General features: G+C 42.2%; 1 protein-coding gene across 3 annotated transcripts in view; it reads right to left on the bottom strand.

Moving 5' to 3' along the window:
• ADCY5 (adenylate cyclase 5) overlaps window positions 1-26,715 on the bottom strand; it is a 334,525-nt gene that overhangs the window by 299,503 nt on the left and 8,307 nt on the right. For 2 of the 3 annotated variants that reach the window (XM_075181154.1, XM_075181153.1), the window contains exon 1: window positions 3,944-4,030. The gene's annotated coding sequence lies outside the window, so the exon portion shown is untranslated. Of the gene's footprint in view, window positions 1-3,943; window positions 4,031-4,904; window positions 4,976-26,715 lie in introns of those variants that run through there. The other variant, XM_075181155.1, reaches the window with a different exon arrangement.

The raw sequence follows: 26,715 nt of genomic DNA, 5'->3' as shown, positions 1-26,715 counted from the left end.
AACAGACAATTCCTTAGCTTTACTATTTTAAGTATATTTAATTATTATGAGAGAGGGAGGAAAGGTTTCTCAGTGGGGTGTGTGTTTCAATAATCGATAAATTATCTGGCTCTCTAATCCAGGTTTGGTGGCCTGCCTGTAACAAATGACAGAAAAGAGATACGACATCCATTATATGACATAAAAAGTGTCGGGATGGCTGAGGCTGTAACAATGGTCAACTGACATAGACGTGTCTCTACTTTGCAACTAGTAATGGATCCACCTCCAATAACACCAGTAATGATGTAAGGACACAATAAATGGCTGTGTGGCATATACTGGCTGGCGGATCTTAGGACCCAGCGGCAATATTGTTAAACAACATTTTTATTCAGAATTCCCAAACTTTTATCATTGAGCTTTTGGAAACTGATTCAGTATTTGGTATTTATTGAATATTGAAATATTTGATCATCACTGGAGGACAGGAAGACAAAGGACAAAGATAGTGTCTTTGTAAATACATACATGAAAATCATGGAGTATGGTGGAAAGTTGGCAAGAGGATACAGAGAATGTGTACTGGGTAGTAAACAAGATGACAACATTCATGGATCTAGTAGTAGAACTGAGGACAAGGAGGACATTTACTAAATGGAGGCAATAAAGACACAGGAGACATGTATAGGTAGGATTGCATCGAGTACATGAATGGGAAGGTGGGACTACAGCCTTTGACAACATGTACTGGTAGGTGAAAATAAGGAAAATGAAAAACATGTACTGGGTGGCGGAAATAAGTAGATGGGGAACATGTATTGGGTGGTTGAAATAAATATGTACTGGGTAGTGGAACTAAGGAGATGGAGAATATGTACTGGGTGGTGAAAATAAGGAGAATGAAGAACATGTACTGGGTGGTGGAACTAAGTAGATGGGGAACATGTATTGTGTGGTGGAAATAAGTAGTTGGACAACATGTACTGGGAGGTGGAATTAAGCACAAGGACATGTATTGGGTTGTAGAACTAAGTAGATGGGGAACATGTATAGGGTGGTTGAAATGAATAGATGTTAAATATGTACTGGGTGGTGGAACTAAGGAGATGGAGAAAATGTACTGGGTGGTGAAAATAAGTAGATGGACAACATCTATTGGGTGGCAGAAATGATTAGATGGACAACATGTACTGGATGGTGGAAATGAATAGATGTTAAACATGTACTGAGTGATGGAGCTAAGTAAAAGGAGAACATGTACTGAGTGGTGGAAATAAGAAGATGGAGAACATGTACTGGGTGATAAAAATACATATATATTTTTTTCTTGATTTTACTAAGTTACAACTTATCAGAAGAAGCCATTTGGGTCCTTTCAGTCGGTTAATTCCTGCTCGTGGCGCCATCCTGGTTTCTTTAAAGAAAAATTACTTTTATCTTATATGGAATTTGAACAGGTTGAAATGAATGAAGTTTCTGTTTATCTTTATTTTCTTTATCTAATAACCCATTGAAGGAGAAAATGTAGATAAGTTCAATAGATAATTAAGGTCAATTTACATTCGCGAGTAAATAATTACAGGAGAAAAAAGTTTATTATATAAATGTCAGATTAGTATTCATAGTAAACATCTTGGGGTAGTTCTGGGGAGGTGAAAAGGACAACTCTAAGAGCGGCTCTCTGAGATGCCTGTGTCAAGTCACCCGTAGAGTCATTTCTCAATAAGCAGGTAAATTTCTCAACTAGAACAACATAAAAGACCCTGATATTGCCACTTATTTTGGAAGCAACACATTCATCCACCAAGAGGTCCCAGCTAATCTGGACATCAATGCTTTGAAGTCAAAGCTTTTAGTAACAGTTTAACCTTGTTGGCTGCGGTTTCAAAACAAAAAAAAAAAAAACAGTCACACGGGTATTACAGAATTATTTGATGCCATCAATGCAAAATCTTGAGTTGTCGTTACACATGTACCTTACTACGTTGGTTGCTTTTTCTCTGCAAAGCAGCCAATGTATTAAGAGGTGAGTCCAGGTTTGTGCAGTTTTTATTCCATGAAAACTATTAAAATCCCAGTTGCTTTGATGTTGAAAATAATTTAGGGTAAATGAGGGACTATGTAGCACCTTCTATTTTAGATTGAATTCCTATGTGTCAACCTGACTCCTTTAGTGAGCTTCTGCTTTTTCTGCTTATTTTTCAACAGCAACCTTCATGTAATCACAATGTAGAAAGGAGTCGGGTTGTTAAGTGTGGGGGTAGGATTCCATTTCCAATAAATATCTGTTAATGTGCTGTGATCACTCTTTATTTATGAAGGGACAGAACATCTTGTGACCCTTTGTGACCCATTACAATAAGGAATATTGTATTGTGAATGGCAATTGGAATAAATCTGATCTTTCAAATAAAAACAAATTAATCTCTACCGTACTGTGCCCATATATGTCATTCAAAGTGGTCATGTGTTTTGGAATCTATTGGCTTTTGCTTTTTGGTTGTTGCATCTGTTACCATATCTATCTGCAAACAAAAATATGTCTGAAAAGATGTCTAAAAATAAATGTATCAAAGCCCAAATGTGAACACAGTCTAAGGTGTAGGAACTACAAACACACGTATTCGGGATTGTGCATTTTCAGGGTTCTGTTAGAACCTCAACTGGGGAGAGAGGAAGTAAATGATTGACAGCTGCTTCTCACAAATCACTGAGCATTCAGCCATGGAGTTTGGTCATTTTAAATGATTTTGCAAAACTTTATAGAGATAGGATCATGTACTGTGGAACGGCCACACTGAGGAAATTCATTACCTAACTTTGCATTCGATATGAGAAATTGTAGCAGTGTCATGGTGCCTAGGATAATTGGGTCCTGATCTGCCAAGTTTGACGCTACTCCTTCAGAGGCGCGGAGTCTAACAGAGTGGATGGTCTTCTCCACAGACCCTCGCTAGAAGGTTTGGATTTGGCTGCCTCCACTACGCAAGTTGCGGCCCTCGTCGAGAGTACTTGGCGAGACTAGCAGGGAAGGGGCAAAGGAGAAGATCACGAGAGATTCAACAACCAGCGGTTGCTGGATTAATACCTTGAACATGGTAAATGATGTGATGGCCTGTGGATGGCAGGGACGTCACCACTGGGATGGTGACAGGTGCAACAGTCTGCAGACTGTAGGGTAGTTACCACTGGAATGGCGGGGAATGAGCAATAGTCTGCGGACTGCAGGTTAGTTACCACTGGAACGATGGAGGATGAGCAATGGTCTGCAGATGGCAGAATAGTTAGCACTGGAATGGTGGAGGATGAACAATAGTCTACGGCCTGCAGAATAGTTACCACTTTAATGGTGGAAGATGAACAATAGTCTACGGTCGGTGAAGCTGCTACCACTGGAATGGTGACAAGCGGAATGGTCTACGGACTGTGATGCTGATAACATGAAAATGGCACAGGAGCAGTAGTCTGCGGACTGTGATGCTGATCGTACTGACATGTGCAATAGTCTGCGGCTGCAGGGAGAGAGCACAAAACATGTCCAATTTCCTAACAGGGCAGTAACCTAAAGGACAGGTACCAAGGAACTGGAGGAGGTGCTTTAAATAGTGGGAGACCAGACAGGGGTTCAATAGGAGATTGCCATAGGAATTAAAGCAGACAGCGGCCTAATAGACCATTGTTATTTTTTTCCCCCCAAATATTTCACCATTATCTATGTTTTATCGGTAAAGGAACATTGGGGCTGCCTTTATTTTAAAGTGACATATAGTAACATTACCGGGGGGGCAAATACGATATTTTTTGAGTGTGTATTTATGTGCATTGGTGCTTATTTAGAATTGGACACTGAATGAAAGCATGGAAAGAAGAACACAATACATTATAATAATAAAGATGAAGCCACAATATCAAAGAAATCTGTACAATAAAAGTGAGAGAAGTCCTCCTGCCAGTTACTTACTTATGATGTACAATCTTTATACACTCACATACCCCGTTAATTGGGGATAGATAGTGTGGAACAATATCTATTTGGTTATGTGGGGGTCTGAGGAAGACAAAGACAATTTCTTTTAGACTCCATCTCTTTCATTCTTCATCATAATTATTTTATTTTATTTTTTAGGGCATTTTTAATCTACAGCGGAATTAGTAGCGTTATATAAATAGCTGCTGATGATAATGATGATGATCTACAGACACGTGGCACAGCTATGGGCACAGGGCTCGCTCCCAGCTTCACCAATCTGTACATGGGAACCTTTGAAGAACGCTATGTGTGGGGTGGCAGTTAAGGGGCGAGCTTCATGCTCTATGGGCGTACATTGAAGATTAATTTATTGCTTTGGATGGAGATCTTGACTTTAAGGATTATTAAGGTGTAAAATGAATTTGTTAATAAAGTCTTATATTCACTCACTCCCAGAGCACAACTACACTGATTTTTTTGGGATATCACCATCACTATCATAGACAATAAAATCTGCACTTACACATATAAGAAAAGTGTAGATGAAAATAATTATCTTAATGCTAAAAGTATAAATGTCCTTGGCTCAATAATATTCCCAACGGACAGCTGCAACATTTGAAAAGAAATTGCTCTGATCAGGCCAAAGCCAGAGAGCTGGTCTTAAATTTCCAGGGAAAATGGTACCCAGATGAACTATTAGAGACTGTACAGAGAAGTAGGCGGTCCCAACAAGGAGTCCCTCTTGGAAAATAAAATAAATAATGAAATGTTGGAAATATATAATCAAGATAGAACCCTGTCCTTTATTTCTTAGCTTAATAGTAGTTTTTATATTATTAAACAAATTATAAAAAATCACTATCCCATTTTGAAAATTCAATATTCAATACTGAGAAGAGCACTTCTGTAACAACCAACCTTTATTTTTAAAAAAATCAAAAAAACTTACCAGATTTGTTAGTATCCAGCTTCTTTGATAGACAATAAGAGATAAGCCTTTAGATTGGAATCCTTCTTGGCCTAGTGGTAAACCAAATGGATGTTATAAACGTGTAAGGAATATTTGCATGACGTGTAAATATATTAGACATAGAATTCCAGATCTGGGGTCTTACAGAAATCAAGACTCTTATAAAATGAAGCATGAAAAATGTGATACGAAATTCATGGTAAATTTTACTTGAATTTCGTATGACGATTACAATATGTAGGTCAAACAATACGTCTACTTAGAACAAGGTGCCTTGAACATCGGTATACTATTTTAATTAATGGGCCTGATTCATTAAGGCATGTAAATGCCGATACGTGCAGTATTTTGCATACAAATTATACTGCACATGCCTAGAAACAATCGATGCGCCAGAGAAGGCAGCAACGTCCAATTCATCTTCGAGCGCAAAGAACCCTTATTACAAGTAACGATTTCAGGGGCAGAACGGGGAGGGGGCGTATTAACTTTGTTAATGTACAGTAAGAGCATCTCTACGATATGTGCTTTTCTGTTCTATCACTTGCACCAGCTACAGGTTGGGTGTAAGTGCCAATTACTAATGATGACGGATGTGTATACAGCTAGAACATGTGTGTGCATCAGGAGCAACTGTCAAAATGCATTTTATATACAGTAACAATGTATTCTATAAAGAAAAAAACATGAAGAAAAACCCAACTTTTTTATTTTTAAATGTTTTGTCATTAATGACTATATTATTAACAGGTGACGTTAATTGTTTTGTTTTTTTTGTATGTTCTTTTGTTACTATATATTCCACATATGTATTGGACATATTCTGCAGTGTGTTGTCTATTAGAGCACAGCGGACCTAGACCCATATTCATCAACAGACGTATCTGCAGATTCGCTCCTTGTTGAATATTTCAGGCCCTCTATCGCTGGACACTTTGGACCTGATTCATTAAGGAAAGTAAAGCAAAAAAATTAGTAACTTTGAACCTTGGCAACACCATGTTGCAATGCAAGGGGCGCAAATGAGTTTATTATTTTGCACGTAAGTTAAATACTGACTGCTTTTTCATGTAGGACACAAATACTTGATAGATTTATTTTTATACGGACATTAAAAGTTGATCTAGGACACGCTCCACCCCAATTATAAATCCGTCCTCACATTTTAAATTTACCTCCCCCTCCCTCCAATACAACATGGTTTTGCCTAGGTCCAAAGTTACTCATTTTTTATTTTATTTACTTTTTATTAATGAATCAGGCCATTTAATTTATTTCACAATAGTAATCATGAAGAACTCTCTAATAAGAATTGAACATGTTAATGACTTCAAGAGCTTGTGCATGAGGGGAAAAACATTGGAATTTTAATCTCGGTAACCCTAACCATATCTATGCTCAAAGCGGCTGCGAAACTTATCTTCCTTTCACGCCGCTCCTCTTCTGCCTCCCCTCGCTGCCTCACACCGACTCCCCGTTCCCTACAGAATCTTTTTCAAACTGCTCACCCTCACCTACAAGGCCCTCTCCCAGTCCACTGTCCCATACATTGCCAACCTCCTCGCCCTTCCCACTCCATCCCATTCTATTGTGGTCAGCACAGTGGCTCAGTGGTTAGCACTTCTGCCTCACAGCACTGGGGTCATGAGTTCAATTCCCAACCATGGCCTTATCTGTGAGGAGTTTGTATGTTCTCCCTGTGTTTGTGTGGGTTTCCTCCGGGTGCTCCAGTTTCCTCCCACACTCCAAAAACTAGGGATGTGCACCGGCCACTTTTGGTGTCTCGTGTTTTGTGTTTTAGATTCGGATTTGCTTGAGGTTTTGGGTTCGGATTTGTTTTGCAAAACACCTGACGAAAGGTTTTGGTTCGGATTTAAGGTTTTGGATTCGGATTTATTTTGAAAAAAAACATAAAAAGTGCTAAAAAAATGTTTTTTGTTTTTTTTTTCACTCCTACGCTATTATTAACCTCAATAACATTCAATAACAATCATTTCCACTAATTTCCAGTCTATTCTGAACACCTCACAATATTGTTTTTAGGCCAAAAGGTTGCACCGAGGTAGCTTGAGCACATAATGCCAAAAAAAGAGGTACAAGATGGAATTGTTCTGGGCCCTCCCTTCCCTCGCGAGATTCGACGCGAGACTTGGACGACAGAGCCTCGTTTTCATTTTTTTGCCCGCCGGAAATATCCGAACAGTGTTCGGATCCGCACTGTTCGGGTGGGCTCGGATTAGCGGATTCCAAGCCCGCTCATCTCTACCAAAAACATACTGGTAGGTTAATTGGCTGATATAAAAATTGACCCTAGTCTCTCTGTGTTTGTGTGTGTGTCTGTGTGTATAATAGGGAATTTAGACTGTAAGCTCCAATGGGGCAGGGACTGATGTGAGTGAGCTCTCTGTACAGCGCTGCGGAATTAGTAGCGCTAAATAAATAGCTGATGATGAGGATTCCCTGCGATCGACCAATGACAGTAGCCTCTCCTCCACTCTGATCACCTCATCCTACTCAAGAAACCAAGACTTCTCCTGGGCTGCCCCTCTGCACTGGAATGACCTCCAACGGTCCATCCGACTGTCCCCTAATTTGTACACCTTAAAACAGACACTTAAAACTCATCTGTTAATCAAAGCCTACCAGCCATCCACCTAACCTTCTCTCCTCACCTCACCTCCCATCTCGCTTCTCGCTCCTCTTGAGATTGATCCCCTTGTTCCTCCTGTCTGTTAACCCTCCCTTTAGGATGTAAGGTCTTACGAGCAGGGCCCTCTTCACTCCTGTTCCTCTACTTGTTATTTTCCTCCAACTCCACTATGCAAGCTATGTTTGGAGCTTTTGAAGTACTGGTATTTTTGCTTATTCTACTGTTTTACCCTGTATGGTTTACTGTCTGTTTCCTGTACGATGCTGCAGAAATCTTGTGGTGCCTTATAAATAAAGATTATTAATAATAATAATAATAATAATAATAATAATAATAATAACATATGATCTACATAAATATTAATTGTTCGATCAGATATTAATGTTTATGTGTCCACTTTATTTGTGGTTGCTTGTGGTCAAACTGTATATTTTTTCATCTTGGTTTGCAATAAGTTATAATATTATACCTTTCTCCCCAATTAGTTTTATTTATTCTTTCTTTATTTTTATCTTTCATATTTTTTGGTCATATATCTGTGGTACAATACTAAGGGCTAGATTTACTAAGCTGCGGGTTTGAAAAAGTGGGGATGTTGCGTATAGCAACCAATCAGATTCTAGCTTTCATTTATTTAGTACCTTCTACAAAATGATAGCTAAAATCTGATTGGTTGCTATAGGCAACATCCCCACTTTTTCAAACCCGCAGTTTAGTAAATCTAGCCCTAAGTCTTTATTAATGTATATTATAAATTAAGAGAATATGCTTTTACTATCTTGTTGTGCACTTTTGTATTTATTTTAATCAGTTGGGGGTATTCTCAAACCATTTGAGCACCCGTGGTGTAAACACCTGCTCATCTGACTTTCCTGCATATACCTCTGATGAACCCATAAGGATATGGCGAAACACGTAATGCAATTTTTAAATGGACTTTGCCATTCTCCACTATTTGAAAACCGGATTCCTTATTGTTTTCCAACTAGTTCTAAAGTACTAAATACAACATCGAAGGCCAGAAATACTGCAAGTGTCCTTCTCCAAAATGCATTCAATCCCTGGGAACAACTTTAGCTGCTAATATCAGTGCTCTAGAATCCTCCACATTGAACCAGCAGAGCGGATCTATTCTTTCCCCCTCTGTAATTCCTGGTCTGGACGGGATCCCAGGGGAGTGGTGTACAGACTGGCAAGTTTGGAGCAACAACCCACCGGTAAGGACTGAGGACACTCTATTTATTTCTAAGCTATACATACAAGTTGGATAACTTTGTATCATCACGCATCAATTTTAAATATATAAGAGTGTATGATGCCCAACATTGTTATATGTGATAACAGACTTTTTATGTGGGGGATATAGCAATCTGCAATCCAATTTCTATATGCAAATGTTGGAGATATGATTAAGATGAAGGAGGAGATCTGATGAAACCGCCCAATCTGCAGGTGGAGAAACGCGTCAGTAGGACGTAGAAGGGCTGTGCAATACACTTGGATACACTTGCTGCCGATTAGATCCTCCGTTCATACACGCTGATATACGCTGATGGTTGTCACTGCAGTGACTGGATTTTTAGGGTATACCCTTTTTCCACGGCCGTGGTAGTTTTTGATTACAGCGTCTGAGGAGGACTTTCCATACGAGTACCTGGGAGAAGTTACTGGTTCCAGTAAACGTATCGTGATTCATATTTGCGGAGTATAAGACTTTTCCTCTCTTTGCACTTTACGTGCTAGGAACATTCAAGCTTCATTGGATTCTGTCTGCAAACTAATACACGCACCTGCTGTTTGTTCCATTGAGGAGGTGGTTAACCCCTATATGATTATTATCAGCATGTTCCATCGAGGAGGCGTTTAACCCCTATATGATTATTATTATTGGAACAATTTGTGGTCTATGTTCTAAATCATTTACATCTGATGGTCTATTGTTTGGAACCGCATTTCAACCACATATTTCTCTATGGTATCGGTAAAACCATTTTGAGAGCACTTTTACTAGTTACGGTGCTCATATATCCAGGCTCTCTCTACGGGGTTATTACAATATATGGTTTATTTTATGTTATCATATTGATTTTTTATATATGTTTTAATAAATCTGATATTCAACACACCAGCGCTGCCATTTGTTTTTTCTGTTAGATATGATTATTACATTACCTTGTAAGATTGGTGGAGATATGTGCACACCTATATATATGAAGTTCCTTTATTTTAACTACTTTAAAATAATTTGGTTTTTGATTGGACACTTTTATTGATATTCTCTGCCTTTTATTGTAGGGATTTGTTTGATAATATGGCAGCATCTTTATTATCACAATGCCTCCATCTCTGCAATACAAGGATACCTCAGGAGCAACAGTGATTCCATAACAGGCTCAAATAAATTTAATTGTTAACTGTTTGGCAGTGATGGTTTATATTACATTGTAACCCGTTTCCCCCCACGGCCCACCACCCTCCCCTGTAATTCTGTCCCACCCACTTTCCCTCTAATTCATCAACACCTCACCATCCCCCCACACATTATTCATCACCCCCCTTCACAGCTCCACCATTATCCATCACCGCCCTTCATTACCTCCACACACCTGTTAATCACCCCCCTTCACAGCCCCCCCCATTATCCATCATTATTTACTCCCCATCTCCCAGGAGCTAAAAGGCCCCAAAAAGGGACTAGGGTCTTCAGGCCTTCCTTTAGTGAAGCTAAGGAGGGCTCCTTGACATTCCCGACCTCCGGAGGCAAAAGGCCCCTAAAGGGGCAAGTGTCTTTGGTCCCACCTACTCCACAAGGCTTGTGTGGGCCCCTTTTTCCCAGGGGTCAGTAGAAGCTTTCCCTTGGGACTGAAGTCTTTAGCCCCCCATAGGGAAAGGCCTCCAATGACATGGGTAGGATAGTGGTCCACAAGGGTCCTACCTTCCTGCCACCAAAACACACACAAACACGGAAAAAAAAACATGCAAATTGAATGTGTAGTGTGTAGTATAAAATAAATAAAAAAATAAGAGCCTAGAATTTCAGCTGTTAGTATAAAAATTGTCCTTGCCCCAGCCAAAAAGTTAGGGCAAAAGAAAAGTGGTATCACTTAAAATCAAAACTGCTCCAATGCAAAGTGCAAAGTGTGCACGTTGGCTCCATCATCTAGTGCATTATCATACACAACCGGTTCAGGCCGCACCAGGGGCACATAGCACCTCGGGCTTCCAGTTTCTGGCCTCATAGCAACAGGACCAGGTGATAGCCCATCGCCCACGTGGGGAGCCTTTAAGCCCCACTGCGTCCATAGGCATCTACACCTGATCTAAGCCAAAAGGCACTTCTACTAAGTAAGGTAAGTGAAGCAGCGGGCACAGCAGGAGAAATCACCTGATGCATCGCCTGCTTTTAAATTGCTACACCCGACCTCCCCCTTTGTCCACCAATAAGGAGGAAGGGTGGTGTGTCACTATGATGTTCAGTATGGAGATGAAAGCATTGAGCGTCGCTGCCACATCTGCTCTGAGTCCTACTCTCAATGCCCAGCGAAGCTGCAGGTACCCCGAGCACAGCTCCGGCCCGTACTACAACCCTGCCCAGCACATAAATCACATCGGGACTGGTGGGTCTCCTGCGCCGCACATCAGCTTCATAAATTACCTCCAGGGAGAATTTTCTCTGGCAAACTCATAAGAAGACTGCCCACATTTTCATGTTCTAGTCAATAACTTATCTTTTGTGCTAATGAGACCTATAGAACATTCATTTATCATTTCTAAATAATAAAATATGAAACACGTTGACAGTACGTCATTAAGACTGTAATAGTAGCTGTGGTGTTAGTGTGGTAAAGCAAGACACAAAGAATACACGTAAGATTATAGACAGGCCTCCTACATACAAGAAGTTAAAAGGTACTTATCCAATCAAAAGTATTTCTCTTTGATCTTGTTATGCTCACAAACCTCGGTGCATTGTTGATATCTCAGACAAAGGCACTAATGCGATTGGTAGAAATGCATCAATCAGGGAGTCAAAAGCCCTCGGAATTCCCATAAATGTAATCCGATAAAATGAACAGTAATCCATCCTTCTTTCAAGAGGTATCAAAGAGAAAGGGAATTTCTTATTTAACGGGGCAGCGCCAATCCTTCAGTGCTTAGATGAGGATCAAAACAAACATCAGACGCATTAGGGCGAAAAGAAGAGGACACAAGATATTCATCAAGTCATTCACTCGCCTTGTAAACCTCATCAATATTACAAGACTGCGCTCCGTCACAGGCTCGTTTCTAAAAGATTGATGGTAACTTGGAGTCCCTTCCCCCAAACTTGTTTCAGGTAGGGACATGAGAGCCTGGTGATACCCAGTGTCACACCTAATCTACACACTTATGTTCACATCACTACCGCTTCCATCACACACGCATGCCTACACACACACATACCTATACACACACATACCTACACACACACATACCTATACACACACATACCTATACACACACATACCTATACACACACATACCTATACACACACATACCTATACACACACACATACCTATACACACACATACCTATACACACACATACCTATACACACACATACCTATACACACACATACCTATACACACACATACCTATACACACATATAACTATACACACATATACATCAACACATATACACATACCTATACACACACATACCTATACACACACATACCTATACACACACATACCTATACACACACATACCTATACACACACATACCTATACACACACATACCTATACACACACACATACCTATACACACACACATACCTATACACACACACATACCTATACACACACATACCTATACACACATATAACTATACACACATATACATCAACACATATACACATACCTATACACACACATACCTATACACACACACACATACCTATACACACACATACCTATACACACACATACCTATACACACACACATACCTATACACACACACATACCTATACACACACACATACCTATACACACACATACCTATACACACACACATACCTATACACACACATACAACTATAAAAACATATACATCAACACATATACACATACCTATACACACACATACCTCTTCAGACACATACATACATATGCCTATACATACATCTACAAACACATACACCAACATATATGTAGACATCCACACACGCATATATACATACACACATATACACCTACATGACAAACACCTACACATACACACATCCACAAGTCTACACACACACACAAATCATCATCATCATCATCATTTATTTCTATAGCGCCACTGATTACGCAGCGCTGTACAGAGAACTCACTCACATCAGTCCCTGCCCCATTGGAGCTTACAGTCTAAATTCCCTAATATACACACACAGACTAGGGTCAATTTGATAGCAGTCAATTAACCTACCAGTATGTTTTTGGAGTGTGCAGAGGAAAACAGAGCACCCGGAGGAAACTCACACAAACACGATTGTGTAATATCTACAATATATTTTTTGCTGGTCAATAAACATCACAAGTCAGTCCTGGTCTGGCCAATTCATTCCCTGTCATAGTCCAAATGTATTTCACAATGCAATACTTTTACAGTCGTAACCAAAGTCCCAGGTCCTAGTGCAAAATTGAACCCCCAAACTCGTGCCCAACCTGCCTGTAGTACGTCAATTTTCCAGTGTACAATGCAGCTTCCACTGCATTCACTGCAATGCTCTGTACCGCTCCTGGTGACACAGGTAAGGGTCTGACAATGCTCTGTACCACCCTGGTGACATAGGTAAGGACCCGGCAATGCTCTGTACCTCCCTGGTGACACAGGTAAGGGTCTGGCAATGCTCTGTACCACCCTGGTGACATAGGTAAGGACCCGGCAATGCTCTGTACCTCCCTGGTGACACAGGTAAGGGTCTGGCAATGCTCTGTACCATCCTGGTGACATAGGTAAGGACCCGGCAATGCTCTGTACTGCCCCTGGTGACACAGGTAAGGACCCGGCAATGCTCTGTACTGCCCCTGGTGACACAGGTAAGGGTCTGGCAATGCTCTGTACCGCCCCTGGTGACACAGGTAAGGGTCTGGCAATGCTCTGTACCACCCTGGTGACACAGGTAAGGGACCGGCAATGCTCTGTACTGCCCCTGGTGACACAGGTAAGGACCCGGCAATGCTCTGTACCGCCCCTGGCGACACAGGTAAGGGACCGGCAATGCTCTGTACCGCCCTGGTGACACAGGTAAGGGTCTGGCAATGCTCTGTACCACCCTGGTGACATAGGTAAGGACCCGGCAATGCTCTGTACCTCCCTGGTGACACAGGTAAGGGTCTGGCAATGCTCTGTACCATCCTGGTGACATAGGTAAGGACCCGGCAATGCTCTGTACCATCCTGGTGACACAGGTAAGGGACCGGCAATGCTCTGTACTGCCCCTGGTGACACAGGTAAGGGACCGGCAATGCTCTGTACCACCCCTGGTGACACAGGTAAGGGACCGGCAATGCTCTGTACCGCCCCTGGTGACACAGGTAAGGGACCGGCAATGCTCTGTACCGCCCCTGGTGACACAGGTAAGGGTCTGGCAATGCTCTGTACCACCCTGGTGACACAGGTAAGGGACCGGCAATGCTCTGTACTGCCCCTGGTGACACAGGTAAGGGACCGGCAATGCTCTGTACCGCCCTGGTGACTCAGGTAAGGGTCTGGCAATGCTCTGTACCGCCCCTGGCGACACAGGTAAGGGACCGGCAATGCTCTGTACCGCCCTGGTGACACAGGTTAGGACCCGGCAATGCTCTGTACCTCCCTGGTGACATAGGTAAGGACCCGGCAATGCTCTGTACCTCCCTGGTGACACAGGTAAGGGTCTGGCAATGCTCTGTACCATCCTGGTGACATAGGTAAGGACCCGGCAATGCTCTGTACCATCCTGGTGACACAGGTAAGGGACCGGCAATGCTCTGTACTGCCCCTGGTGACACAGGTAAGGGACCGGCAATGCTCTGTACCACCCCTGGTGACACAGGTAAGGGACCGGCAATGCTCTGTACCGCCCCTGGTGACACAGGTAAGGGACCGGCAATGCTCTGTACCGCCCCTGGTGACACAGGTAAGGGTCTGGCAATGCTCTGTACCACCCTGGTGACACAGGTAAGGGACCGGCAATGCTCTGTACCGCCCTGGTGACACAGGTTAGGACCCGGCAATGCTCTGTACCTCCCTGGTGACATAGGTAAGGACCCGGCAATGCTCTGTACCTCCCTGGTGACACAGGTAAGGGTCTGGCAATGCTCTGTACCATCCTGGTGACATAGGTAAGGACCCGGCAATGCTCTGTACCATCCTGGTGACACAGGTAAGGGACCGGCAATGCTCTGTACTGCCCCTGGTGACACAGGTAAGGGACCGGCAATGCTCTGTACCACCCCTGGTGACACAGGTAAGGGACCGGCAATGCTCTGTACCGCCCCTGGTGACACAGGTAAGGGACCGGCATTGCTCTGTACCGCCCCTGGTGACACAGGTAAGGGTCTGGCAATGCTCTGTACCACCCTGGTGACACAGGTAAGGGACCGGCAATGCTCTGTACTGCCCCTGGTGACACAGGTAAGGACCCGGCAATGCTCTGTACCGCCCCTGGCGACACAGGTAAGGGACCGGCAATGCTCTGTACCGCCCTGGTGACTCAGGTAAGGGTCTGGCAATGCTCTGTACCGCCCCTGGCGACACAGGTAAGGGACCGGCAATGCTCTGTACCGCCCTGGTGACACAGGTTAGGACCCGGCAATGCTCTGTACCTCCCTGGTGACATAGGTAAGGACCCGGCAATGCTCTGTACCTCCCTGGTGACACAGGTAAGGGTCTGGCAATGCTCTGTACCATCCTGGTGACATAGGTAAGGGTCTGGCAATGCTCTGTACCACCCTGGTGACACAGGTAAGGGACCGGCAATGCTCTGTACTGCCCCTGGTGACACAGGTAAGGACCCGGCAATGCTCTGTACCGCCCCTGGCGACACAGGTAAGGGACCGGCAATGCTCTGTACCGACCTGGTGACACAGGTAAGGGTCTGGCAATGCTCTGTACCACCCTGGTGACATAGGTAAGGACCCGGCAATGCTCTGTACCTCCCTGGTGACACAGGTAAGGGTCTGGCAATGCTCTGTACCATCCTGGTGACATAGGTAAGGACCCGGCAATGCTCTGTACTGCCCCTGGTGACACAGGTAAGGGACCGGCAATGCTCTGTACCACCCCTGGTGACACAGGTAAGGGACCTGCAATGCTCTGTACCGCCCCTGGTGACACAGGTAAGGGTCTGGCAATGCTCTGTACCACCCTGGTGACACAGGTAAGGGACCGGCAATGCTCTGTACTGCCCCTGGTGACACAGGTAAGGACCCGGCAATGCTCTGTACCGCCCTGGCGACACAGGTAAGGGACCGGCAATGCTCTGTACCGCCCTGGTGACACAGGTAAGGGTCTGGCGATGCTCTGTACCGCCCCTGGTGACACAGGTTAGGACCCGGCAATGCTCTGTACCGCCCCTGGCGACACAGGTAAGGGCCTGGCAATGCTCTGTACCGCCCCTGGTGACACAGGTAAGGGCCCGGCAATGCTCTGTACTGCCCTGGTGACACAGGTAAGGGCCCGGCAATGCTCTGTACCGCCCCTGGTGACACAGGTAAGGGCCCGGCAATGCTCTGTACACATACCTATACACACATATAACTATACACACATACCCCATACATACACACACATATCTGTAAACATACATACACCTACACATACCCATACACACACATACATACATCTACAAACACATACACCAACATATATGTACACATCCACACACGCATATATACATATACACCTACATGGACACACACCTACACATACACACATCCACAAGTCTACACACACATACATCATCATTTATTTATATAGCGCCACTGATTCTGCAGCGCTGTACAGAGAACTCTCTCACATCAGTCCCTGCCCCATTGGAGCTTAGTCTACTTTTATAATAATAGTTGCTTAAATATACTGTATGTTGTTTAATGACTTTAAATGTACTGGTAATTCCTCTTTCAGTCTTAATTCTAACTAATCAATCATTAACAAAAACTCTTATCCAAATCCATAGGCTTACCCAATAACCCTCACTCCCAGAACTCAAGCTTCTAGTAACCTTCTGTAATCCTCTCTCCTCCACACTTTATTTGCTTTTCTTACCGCACTCACTGTAGTCTTTCTTAGACTTTTTTATACCTTACAAAATCTTCAGTCACAAATCAAAGTGAAAACTGAGGACAGATTTAATTTAAGACAACTTAATCTAATTAAAGTTCACACTTCTTTTAAAGATAAAATGTGAAGTAGAATTCACACAGAGACGTCCTATTTCCACATTACAAGACAAGTCTGTCAACTCTAAATACTGACGACGTATCCAGGTTCTTCATGGAGGACTTATTAGTCTGTTTCTGAATTTGTGATTACATTTCATGTTGGGGCCTCGGGGCCTCTTCCATGTCTAAGGACAAAATTATGGAGTACTAACAAGCTTTACACTGCAGTTGTGTGCTCATAAGATAATGTGGCACCTGAAAGAATGATTAACATTTACAAATACAGGTAGATGGACGCACTCCATGAAAACTTGATGGTGAATATAACTTTAGAGATAAACAAAGGAGCAGAAAGTGCAGACTGCATGCTAAAATCAAGCTAATATATTCCATGAACCATTCAGTTTCCAATATGGACTCTGGATACATCCACATTGCACAGACCTAATTGCACAGACCTCATTGGTGATCAAACTATACAAATAATACATTATTTGTACATTCCACCAGTGGCAGACACATTGTAATTATAGATATCAAGTGGAAATGGCTGTTTCCGCAATGTTTTATGTATCCTGTGAATGCATCAACTGCCTAACGGAGAATATATCGCAGAAATCTCTTCTGTATCCATTCCCATTATTTTTCATGGGGACTGTGATCCTCATCAATTTAACATGCCCAGAACAGGTAAAGTTTTGCCCTGTTAGCTAACTCCATCTTCAGCAGCCGAAATCAAATGCTTAGAGTAGAGGGATCTTTGCATGTACGCTCCTTCATTCCTTCTTGCTTATCCACTTGCAGGCAACAGTGAGCAGGACAGAGATTTATTTATTTACATTTTTTTTTTTAATTTAGATTTTGCATTATTTATATTTATTCCTATATTTTCTACTGATTTGCACACTGCTGAGCTCCGTGCATCTTTCCTATAACACCCTCCAATCAGTGCACAACAAGCCCGTAGCCCTTACTAAGCAGTACAGTGCACATGCGCAATACAAAACTAAGCTCCGGGACAGCCTATGCGCCCTTCGTTGCTGCGTTAGGCTGCAGAAGAAAGAAATGGATGTATAGCAGAGGAGAAGGGACTGCGACGGCCATCGCAAGGTGAGTAGATTTTGATGAATTGAGGCGGTGTAAGTTAACGTATCACTAAGTGAGGCTGCGATACATTTTGATAATTATCGTGGCATACTGGCCACCAATGACAAATAGACCCCATAATCAGGATGTCCCTATCGGTGGATAATCTGCAAAGTGAATTGTTCCAATCTGTGACACCAATTATATTGCACTACCATTTACAGATGGATATTTCTGCAAATGATTCAATAATAATCTGGTGTTATTCAACATGAAGTATTCAGAAGAGTGAAATAATATGTGAACGGAAGGGTTTATGCATTCTGGGAGACGTGACAGAATATATATATATATATATACACACACCAGCAATAATCACCCAGCGGGTGCCCGGCGTGTGAATAAGTGTTTCTGCTCCTGTGTTCTTGTGTTTAAGTGTTTCCTATTGTTTGTGAATGTGTATGTGTTTCTGTTCCTGTAAATGTATGCCTGATTATTTATCTACGTACATGTATGTATACAAATCATAATGTGTGTGAGCGTGAAATTGTTTATCCCTGTCCTTGTGCCAGCGTCTATTCTTGTGTATCCATGTGTGCACATTATAGTGTATTCATTCAGTAATTACCGTCAGACAGCACAGGCCTCACTGTCAGACACTGAATCACTGTGCTGACAATCCTGTTGCACAAAACCCATTTGACAGCCTCATTTTATTTTACTTTTTAAACTCAAACTGCGTAGAAGGTGGTTCAGACGCATGCTGCATGGCCGCATATTATCAGTTACTGCATCTGAAATAATTATTATGCAGCCTAGGTGAACTCCTGCTGCTGTTTTCAAAGACTGGATTTGCAACCTCAGAATAATCTGATATTATGGATTCACTGTGTACGATCATACACTAAGTGCCCAACTGCTTCATGTTTTTTCCTATGCACGGATATTTATAGTGCTTTAATTAAAAAGAAATAATATTTTCCTAAAACAGATGATAGTTTTTATTCATCCTGAAAACAAAATTCTTATATCTGCGCAGGACACAAGTCAAGGTCGCTGGTAGGCGTATGATTAAAATGTCAGACTATAAAGACCAGCGACCAGCAAGGTAAGAGATACACTGTGACACTATTCCACATTATGTGAAACATTTTGCTTCGGAAACACATAGTAAAACATACAGATACATTTAATGTGTGAGGGGGTGTTATCGGCAGATAATGGGTGACATTCCAGTACATTCGCTCCCAGTTCACCCAGCAGACAATGTTACAGCATTCTGATCTCAATGATGTTTCAACTGCAGTTAAACCATTGACAATAAATGTTGTTATGTTTTTTTTATCATCAGATATTCAACTCAGCCGAAGTTACTGATGTTGGAAAATCTGGGGGGAAGAATGATGGAGGTAATTTTAGTGGACGCAAGTCTATTTGTATAGCGTAAAATGTGACTTCCACTACTGTGCATGTCCACAAAACCACTTACGTTTAAGAGTGTATGCAGAGTCCATCGGGTCTTGCGTGTACGACTCCTCACAGAGGCGGATTGGAGGAGACAAAGGGTGTATAAGCGTAGGTAAAGTACAATAAGGGCATGTTCAAGTAAATGCAATTGATGTAGACCTGGACGCAGATATGCCATCGTATCTGTTGCTGGCGCTCTACCCGTTATAAGATACGAACGGATAATGATGACAATCAGATGAGATGCGTCCGACTCGCACTAACGTCTATGTTACTTTCTTTGTCCTATCCACTAGCCCTATAAGCTGACATTCTCAATGTTCTGTTAGGATAGGTACCCACTGGCATGTAAACAATGGAACTGTTAACCAAAGCTTGTACTTACATTTGACCACATCAATGGAGGATACTTCATTGACCTTAACAGGCTCAACTTGAGTTGAATGCAAAAAAATGGAGCAGGTATCTTACATAGAAACGGATAGTATATACAACGCTCACGAATACAAGTATGAACCTGAATGGGTATAGTGACATTGAAAACAATGGGGTTCAATGTTACCCCTTTTTACATGCATTGCATTAGTAGCATTAAAAATGCTAGCAAATATACGTATTTTGATGTCAGTATGGGGCCTTAGAGCAGTGATGGACAGCTCCAAAGGGCTGCCCTGAGGAAGGTGGGACATCACACTGAGGTCATGTGAAAGTCGGATACACCTTGATCTCCCTTATTCTCTGCTAAGAGCATAAGATTGAGAGTAGCCGCCTGGGGTCCTGCAGGTGGAAGCTCAGAGGGCAGCTTGTTACCCTCCACTGCCCAATTACATCATTAGCACAGTTGAGAGATTGCAAAAGTTCATCACGTTCTACTTATTCTTATGTGGAATAGGAGATTTCATCCAAGGCAAAACGAAACACCAGAAAGTACCTTCTTGACCCCATAAATTTGGTTAGTCCCTGCATCCTCCGCCATGATAACGCATTCTGATAACTATTGCAGGAGATACAATTTCTTCTAAGAGAGACATCCAATCCAATGTAACTATGTGATGCACCGGCCCTCACCACCTCCACTAGTGACGCGTTTCACAGACTGACAACCATTACAGGTGAGAACTGCTGTGTGCAGGTGTCCAACTGCCTAAACCTAGGTATGAAAACTCATTAGACAGATCTTTGTATTGACCTCTGCTATGGTCAGAAGATGCAGGGGCAGAGGCTATGGGGAGCTTGACGGGGGCACACATTTTGGCCCTGCCTCGAAGGTGCATTATTTTCAAAAGTAAACAAACCTGGTTTCTCTAACCTATTTATAATGTAATCCTGTATTATAAATTATATTATAAATTCCCCTTATTAATGAGGTTTCCTGCCTCTGAACGCACTCAGGCTCTCCTATGTCTTACTGGTAGGCAGGTGGCCTATATTCAAAATGTGACCTGACAAATTACACGGTGGTAACATTATGAATAAATGAGGGAAATCTTTCCCCTTTTTGTGCGTCCACAGTAACAGCTGCTGACACTGACACCTGTAATCGTTTACTGTGGATAAAACTTAATTTTTATTCAGATTGAAATCTATTATTAATACAGTTCATTATCGACGGAAGTCTATTTTTTTTCTAACATTGTATTTATTGGCTGATAACTGAATATTAGATTGGTACTTTTATTTGAAGGATTTATTTGATGGATTATTTCTACTCTCAAGAACTGTAGAAATTTCAGTTTAAATTGATTTCAATTTAGCTCATCCCATAGGTGCAAGAAGTGATCTGTTGCACAATTGCCGGTGTTATTTGTGGAACATGCAGAGAATCCATTGACGTTGTGCAAAATTTAGGTATATTCATTGTGGAACTGAACCTGAGAATCTCTGGACAGGTTACAGAGAACGACACAGAGTAAAATCTTGTCTTTAGCCGAACGTCAGTATTGATCTGGGAGTCAGAAAATGATATCTGTGGGAATTGGGTTTTTACATTTCTGGGTTGGGAGGTGTACGTGTATCATGTTAGGTGTATAGATCCATACACATGATCGTTTCAAAATCAAACACGGGCACGGCAGACCTTATAAAATGATGCCACGTGTAATATGCACAGAAATGAAAATAATGCAGTTACAGTTAGCAGAGCACTATCCACTTATTTGCATCATATTCATAACAATATTTTCTTTTAATATTGGAATATATACATAGACCCTGCTTCATCAAAGCAATACATTCTGAGTGCAACGTGTGTTTGTCTAAAAAACACATGTAAATCTGCTCTGCATACTCCCGAATTCAACAGGCAACGTGCGCTGATGAATTCGGGTGTAGGTCTGCTCTGCTCTAATACACAAGAGACTGCAGAATACGTCCAATACCTATGGATTTAATGACACTTGTTAAAAATATAGGCATTGAAGTTTAAACAGTAAAAAAAGTAAAAAAAAAAAAAAAAGTGTCCCCCCCCCCATAAAATACATTTATTAGGATGTTCTTAACTTCTACTAAATATAAAATACATTTTTACAGTTGCTTCTGTTTGCAAACACATGTTATAGCTGTTTACACAGCCGCTGTCACTACTGATCAGGACTTAGACTAGACCTGTAGCTGGAGCAAGAGATACGGCAGAAAAACAAGTAACTGTGAGATGGCCAGAGCTGGATTGGGACAGGGCTGCGTGCGCTTGAGTTTGGCATGCCCTTACTGTAAATTAACTATGACTAATACGCTCCTTCCCTGCTCACTCCCCGAAATTGTAGGTTGTAGTAAGTGTCCTTAGCGCTCGAAGATGGAGCGGACGTGGCTGCGTTTACTAGCCCATGGTCCGGTTCTGGGAATGCGTAGTGATTTTGCGTACGAAACTCTTAAAATCGGCAGATACGTGCCTTGATGAACCAGGCCCATATAATTTAAGTGCAATACATTAGAATTACCCTAGTGTGAGTTTGGGTGTGTGGTGAGCAATATAGATTGTAAGCTCCGCTGGGGCAGGGACTGATGTGAATACGTCAATATTCTCTGTAAATACTTTTCTTATAGATCTGTGTATAAAAGGTTTATACAACAAATTTATAAATAACTTTTGTTACACCCTGTTATAAATTGGGTGGTAACTGTTGAAAGGATGGAGTAGAGGGATAGGCTCTGCAAAATATGTGCTACAACTTTAAACACTTTAATGTAACCGGCAGTTTTTGAAATCTCTTCACCTCCTAATTGAGCGGTGTCACAATGGCTATTTTGTTCCTGTATTTCCATTGTTCATATGTTTTTACACTAAATTTGCAATAATGTTGTTTGTTCAGTTGGGGAATCTCTACTCCGCCCTTAGGGGTAAGAATAGACTTTGTATGTCATCTGTTTAGATAAGGATTAAGGCGCCAGGTAGGAAATTTTCTCTTTTAAGTTCTGAAGAAGAGATGTTTCCTTTGATGTCATTGGGCCTCGTTGTTAAAATGTCATTTTTCCCTTTGTAGGCTTTTTATTTGTTATCAGAAAGTTGAAGCGTCTATCAGTTGATGACAGCATCTTCAGAAAGGGGGCGAATTATTCTTTGATTTAGATTTGTATTCTTAGGCCATTGTTGTTTGGTAGCCTGCATGCAAAGCTGTAATAATCGCCCTGCACAGCTGCCGGAGAGAAGGGTTTCCTATTGAAAAGCCAGAGATTGAACAAAACAAACTCATCATAAATAGTTTTTCTGGTTTTTTTTTATTATTAAATAAGCCGTGAAGAAGATAATTGCGCATTTACGAAGTAAAACCGCAAAAATTCCCCTTTTTTCTTGTTTGAGATCTTTAAAGTCCCCTTTTCACAAATTAATGTGAGCCTGGTGCCCTCTCCCCATCATAAGCACCACTGCCACAGAAACCAGGGCTGGGGTCACTGGACACCCCACTTCTCACACCCCTGATTTTAGAGGTTTGTTATCTGCTATCCAGTGTAATGACCAGACTGCAGAATTTACCATCCCACATGAAACACTTTCTTACAGGACAATTCCACCCAAATCTGAAGTTCCGCCTGGGGGACAGTAAGAATAATACTTACCTGGGGTCCCACGTGACTTCCATTCCGACAGCCCCTGCAATGCTCCCCTCAACATACCTGGAATATACAATGTGTCCAACTACTTTATGTATCATCATCAGAGCGCCTGGGAAATCTGACGCCCCCATAGCCCTCAACTGAATCTAAATTAGCCTAAAATATGCACCCCCCTTCAGCGGTTGCCCCTCTCGCACAGCCCTTGTTATAGCTGCCCCATCCTCTCAGCCTTTCCTGGTGTTGGGGATGCAGAGTCCATTGTCTGGTTGATGGGTTTGCAGTCTCCTACACTGATCTGGGTTCATTGTGTGTTTAGACCCTCACACTGAGGAAGGGTCGCATTAATGATCACCCCTGGGGCCATAAAGATGTAATGGGGGGCAAAGGTTTGAAGACCCCATCAGTCCGGGCTGGGGGTCGCTTTACACTGGACTGAATTTTCAGCTCCCTCCAAAAGGTCTGAAAGGTGGGAGCAATTAGGTCTACACCACTTCCCCTTGATCCCGGAGAAGGGACACACATAACTCAAAAATCTATAAGACCAATACAAAAATGGTACAAAGAAAAACGTGACTTGTGTCATAAACCTTTAGCATCGGTGCATACACCCTCTCTCAGGGACTACACTTCTGGGACTAGGGCTCACCTTAAGGTTAGGGGTACTTGGCTCCTCTGATTCTCCTGCACCATAGCCTAACGCCAGAGGACCACGTGACCCTGCCTCACCTCCAAGGGGTTCCTTTAAACCCCATGGGTACAGATAGTTCTTCACTTGATTTTAGCCACAAGGCCGAGAAGCGTTACAAAGCACGTTTCAAGGGCAGTAACTAACAGGCTATGATTTACAAGTTTATACCGCCTGTGGTAACTGTAGCAGGGTTGGAGAGATGATATATCTCATTATAATCTATCAAAACGATAGTGTAATACATGGAAAAGTAATGCAGCCATTCACAATGCAAGATTTCAGCCGATGTTGGGCACGTGCCCCATATTACAGCAAGTATGGCTCAAAAACTACTATGATACCCAACGAAAATCTGATCAAAATTCACTGTATCACTATTGGCCATGTTGGTAAAATCACTGTCGGACTGAGTGTTCGGACATCTCACTATTAACATCTCTATGGCCAAATTAAATAGCGATTGAAGCACTGATCAGACAACATGTTCCCAGTGTTGAAATATTTTACCTCCAATTCATGACATTTATATTTTAGATCAGTTGCCCTTTAAGCCTCTGTGCTATTTACTTTTATCCTATTGCTGCACAGCTAGTAATAAAAGTTGAATTGTGAAACAAGTTCACATCTATTTGTGTCCTATTATATAGATACGGGAGAAAAACTATGGACACAAACATCCGTATTCACCATGATATGGAAGCGCTGGTGTAAAGTGTAACTTGTTAGTTACCAGACTGTGATAAGTCCAGGAAAGGACACTGCACGTGTGTCCAGCATCAGCGGGGTTAAGCGGACTTCACTTGACCATTGCAACATTACCTGGGTGTGTTCAGGGACAAAGGATCAAGGTCACATTAGTCAGCTATTCCTAAACTGCTACAATGTCAGGAAAGGTAACTTCTATCCCAGATACCTGGTCAGGAATCTGTCCGGATTTAGCCAGTCATGTACCTGAGTCACTTCCACCATTCATCCGTCATTACTCGGCTCTGAATAATGAATTTACTCCATAATACGTAATTGTTATATTTTCTATACATTTTGAACTGTGTGGAAAGTATATGACCGAGGGCAGCTGCTTTCTTATAATGTCTTGTTTTACTGCAGAACGGGACGTGCTCCAGTGTCCGTAACGTGAAATCGCTCTGCGCATGCTCAGAAAGTGGGCACAGGCATATGCACCTTGCACGGGTCTGACACCTAAACCCAGCTAGGTACAGAAAGAGGAGTTGGTGTAACAGCTGAGGGTAGCGGAAAGGATTAGAGACACAGCTCTGCCATCTGCCCTAACAGGCTAAAGATGGCCCTGCCCCAGTGAGCTTACACTCTAAGAGACGTGGGGAACACCACGGTAGTTCCACCACTGGATGTGCCGGTTGTTTTTACACTGCATCAAAGGTCCAACTCAACAACTGACCTTATGGTACATTTATAAAACCATGCATAGAAAAACAAGTGCTGTGGAAAAGTAAGTAGCAAAAATATCCAACATTTAGCACATTTTTACTGACTTTTTATAAATGGCGTCATGGGTTTGACCTGGTTTAAGGCAAGCGCCAGTTTTGTGTCACAGTTGTTACTCCCAACAATAAGCCTTTCCATGCTGATTCCATTTCTCTGCTTTATAACTAGGGATTTCTAACGAGCGCCATACTTCAAAATTATTTTATTTGCAAAATGTAGTCTCTGGAATCAAAGATTTTTTGCCCTTTCTGAAACCTTTAAATGAAGAAATCAGATTTTCCCCATTTTCTCCCCTAAATCAGGGTATTTGGCCTTCAGTTCTCATTCTTCTGCTGCCATCTTGTGCTACTAATGTTTCTATTTGCCGTTCTCTTCCAGTTGTACATTCCCTTTGTAATTCTGCAACATGATATCAATTCAGAGAAGAGCAAACAAATCCGGGAACTTGCCCAATGAGCGGCACTGTCCGTCTCCCTTCACGCACACCGCTCCGTATTTGTCTCACCCCTGTGACATCATCAACATGCAGCAAGAGAAGGTAACACAAAATGGTGTTTGAAGTGGGATGGTACAGACCAGACAGTTCCAAGAGAAATTGTTAGTATCGTAGATTTGTAAGATGTCACAGAAATGTCTGTTATTCAGAGCAGCCAAATAATCTCTATGGTTATATTTACTAAACTGCGGGTTTGAAAAGTGGAGATATTGCCTATAGCAACCAATCAGATTCTAGCTGTCATTTTGTAGAATGTACTAAATAAATGATAACTAGAATCCGATTGGTTGCTATGGGCAACATCTCCACTTTTTCAAACCCGCAGTTTAGTAAATATACCCACATGACCCCACAGAACAGAAGGTCAGACATAGCTGTATCTTCTAAACTAAAGCTCACAGATACCATGTTGTGTATATATTTATATATTTATTTGGACCCAAAATAGTTAATGGAAACCACTTGTTAAGTAATTTAAAAATCCATCACAGACT

The sequence above is a fragment of the Mixophyes fleayi genome, chromosome 7 (genome assembly GCF_038048845.1).
Source record: "Mixophyes fleayi isolate aMixFle1 chromosome 7, aMixFle1.hap1, whole genome shotgun sequence".
NCBI lineage: Eukaryota > Metazoa > Chordata > Amphibia > Anura > Limnodynastidae > Mixophyes > Mixophyes fleayi.
This window is presented reverse-complemented; position numbering and strand designations above follow the sequence as displayed.